The sequence below is a fragment of the Carlito syrichta genome, unplaced genomic scaffold, assembly GCF_000164805.1.
Source record: "Carlito syrichta isolate Samal-C Ts95f unplaced genomic scaffold, Tarsius_syrichta-2.0.1 Scaffold311553, whole genome shotgun sequence".
In the NCBI taxonomy this organism is placed as follows: Eukaryota; Metazoa; Chordata; class Mammalia; order Primates; family Tarsiidae; genus Carlito; species Carlito syrichta.
The window spans coordinates 151,575-155,384 of NW_007255649.1; positions in this window are offsets into that span (position 1 = coordinate 151,575).

Here is a 3,810-nt window from a genome sequence, read left to right on the forward strand (position 1 = left end):
TAGGTATACAAATGTTCATTATGCAGGTACCCTTGTTGATGAGGTGTGCCCCCCCACCCCCAGCAGTTTCCCACTACTGCCAATCCCTTTCTTATAGTATTATGATATTGTTCAAGGTCCGCTTATGAGTGAGAATATGTGATACTCAGTTTTTTGTTTCTGTGATAGATCACTCAGTATTATAGATTCTATCTAAGTTGTTGTGAAGGTAATAATTCTGTCCTTCTTTATGGCTGCATAATATTCCATCATGTACATGTGCCACAATTTTTTTAAACCCTGTCCTCTTTTGATGAGCAGCACAGTTGGTTCCATGTTTTTGCTATTGTGAATAATACTGCAATAAACATGCATGTGCAGGTATCTTTTTCATAGAGGGGTTTGAGTTCCTCTGGGTATATTCCCAGTAGGGAGATTACGAGGTCGTATGGAAGGCTGATTTTTAGATCTTTTAGGAATCACCAAACAGAGGTTGTACGTGTTTACACTCCCACCAACAGTGTAGAAGTGTTCTCTTTTTGCCACATCCTCTCCAGCATCTGTTAGTTTTTTTTTTTGAGTTGGAGTCTCACTCTGTTGCCCAGACTAGAGTGCAGTGGCTGCTCCTGGCAACTGCAGCCTCAACCTGCTGGGCTCTGGCGATCCTTCCGCCTCAGCCTTCCAAGTAGCTGGAACTACAGGCGTGCGCTACCACGCCTGGCTAATTTTTTGATTTATTGTAGAGATGAGGTCTCACCAAGTTGCCCAGCCAGGTCTCGAACCTGTGGGCTCAGGCAATCCACTCACCTCAGCCTCCCAAAGCACGGGATTACAGGCTGAGCCACCGAGTCCAACTATCTGTTGTTTTTTGAGTTACTGATGATGGCCATCCTGACTGGAGTTAGGTGGTATCTCAGTGTAGTTTTAATTTGCATTTCTTTGATGACTAGTCAGACTGAGCTTTTTTTTTTTTTGAGTTGGAGTCTCACTCTGTTGCCCAGACTGGAGTGCAGTGGCCGCTCCCGGCCACCGCAGCCTCGACCTGCTGGGCTCCGGCGATCCTTCCACGTCAGCCTTCCGAGTAGCCGGAATTACAGGCGCGTGCTACCACGCCCGGCTAATGTTTTGATTTATTGTAGAGATGAGGTCTTGCTGCCCAGGTGGGTCTCGAACCCGCGGGATTACAGGCTGAGCCACAGAGCCTGGCTAGACTGAGCATTTTTTCGTGTATCTGTTGTCTGCTTGTAAGTCTTCTTTTAAGAAGCGTCTATTCAAATTTTTTGTCCACTTTGTAATGGGGCTGTTTGTTTTTTTCTTTTCAGCATGTTTGAGTTCCTTTTAGAGCCTAGATGTTAGGGCTTTGTCAGATATACAGTTGGCAAATATTTCTTCCCAGTCTGTGGGTTGTCTCCCCACTCTCTTGATGGTTTCTTTGACTTTGCAGAAGCTTGTCAGTTTGATAAAATCCCACTTGTCTATCTTATCTCTTATGGCATGGGCACTTTGATCAGGAATTGGTTGCCAGTTCCAATTTCCATAAGAGTGTCTCCTCCATTTTCTAAGGTTCTTATAATTTGAGATTTTATGTTTAGGTCCTTATTCATTTAGAGTTGATTTATGTATATGGTGATAGGTAGAGGTCTTGTTTCAATCTTTTGCATGTGGTCAACCAGTTTTCCCAGTACCATTTACAATAAGTTCTCTTCTACCCAGTGGTCGATGGTGGAGGCTCTGTTGAAGAAGAGTTGGTTGAGAAATTGAGGTTTTGCTTCTGGAATCTTTCCTGTTCCATTGGTCTGTATTCCTGTTCTTATACTAGTACCAGGCTGTTTTGATTATTGTAGCTTTATAGTAAAGTTTGAAGTCTGGGAGTGTGATACTTCCCACTTTGTTGGTTTTTTTTTGAGTTGGAGTCTCACTCTGTCCCCCAGACTGGAGTGCAGTGGCCGCTCCCGGCCACCGCAGCCTCGACCTGCTGGGCTCCGGTGATCCTTCTGCCTCAGCCTTCCAAGTAGCCGGAATTACAGGCATGCGCTAGCATGCCCGGCTGATTTTTTTTGATGTATTGTAGAGACGAGGTATCGCTGCTCAGGCGGGTCTCGAACCCGCGGGCTCAGGCAATCCACTCACCTCAGCCTCCCAAAGGCGCGGGATTACAGGCTGAGCCACCGAGCCCGGCTCCACTTTGTTTTTTTTACTGAGGATTGTTCTAGGCGATTTGTGGTTGTTTATGTTTCCATATGAATTCCTGTCTTGTCGTTTCCAGGTCTCAGAAGAATGCTGCTGGTAATTTAATGGGTATTGCATTGAATCTGTAGATTCTTGGGTAGGATGGACATCTTAACAATGCTGATTCTTCCAATCCATGAGCATGGAATATTTTTCCATTTGTTTATGTCTGCACTAGAGTCCCCCTTTGCTCCTTCCTTCAACTGCTCCTCCTGTTTACCTCTACTTACCGTCCTCTGTCTCTTTTGTTCCTGCAGGGGAAGGAGGTTGCCCAGGGGATATGCTGGGAGCAGGAGGGGGACACCTGGGCTTTGGTGAGCTCTGCATCCTTATTTATTTCCCTGGCAGGCTTCCAAGGCATTTGAAGACACAGCTGGCAGGCCCACGTGTGGTGGGGATAAGGCGTTAGGAGCGAGTGAGAAGCAGAACCCAGGCATTGCTGGGTAGGCAAGCAGGGCGATTCTACTTGGCTAAGCCTCCACTCAGCGATCCCTCTACTATGGCTGGCCCTCACCTGCCTTTGTGACTTTGCACTGGCCTGTTCCTCCACCTGAAACTTCATCTCCATCTAGACTCTTCTGGGCACCGTCCACTTGACCTGCACAAGGACTACTCTCTGCAGAGTGTGGGTTTGGGGGGAGGATATAGGGGACTAGGGGACATCAAGCTGGTTGTCAAATATAGTGGTACAGACCAGGTACAGTAGCTCACGCTTGTAATCCCAGCAATTTGGGAGGCCAAGGCAGAAGGATTGCTTGAGCCCAGGAATTTGAGACCATCCTAGGCAACATAGTGAGACTTCATCTGTACAAAAAAATATAAAAAATTAGCTGGGCATGGTGGCATGCACCTGTAGTCCCAGCTACTCCGAAGGCTGAGTTGGAAGGATCCTCTGAGCCTAGGACGTCAAGGCTGCAGTGAGCCAAGATTGTGCCACTGCACACCAGCCTGGGTGACAGAGTAAGACCGTTAACTCAAAAAATATACATATATAATGGTGCAGGGAGAGGCATGTTTCACCAGTAAAGAGGGGAGGGTGTTTCTGGTGAAGGAACAGTCTGAAGGGAGGGTAAAGATAGGGTAGTGGGTGTAGTTGAGGTCGGAGGGTTAAGGTTATTGTACTTGGCTTTAAAGAACCTCTGTCCAATCTGGGGGTAATGGAGGGCTACTGAGGACTATGGTGCAGGGCAGTAATGAGACTTAAGCGCCCTTAGAAGCTTCTCGCTAGCTGCATCTGCAGCAGAAATCCACTCAAACTCAAGCAGAGGCCAGGATCCCAGGGGGCACTGGACTGCACCTTTCAGGGTAGGGCAAGAAATGTGACTGTCCCAGCGTCAGCAGAGCCTAAAGGCAGTGCCAGGTATGTGTCCCCAGTGGCCAGGGTAGCGTGAGCAAGGGGACATAGGAGAACCAGTAGAAGGTGGTTAAATAACAGGAAAAGGCCACTTCTCCCAGCTGCTGGGTGAGCTCGGAAAGGAACTCGTCCGGCACGGAGTCACGAGGCACGTTGGTGTTCACGGCGAATATCGGCATGATGGCAGGACACGCACGCCGCTACCGCTGCCGCTGCTCGGGAACCTGAGCTACGTGACTGCCGCCTGG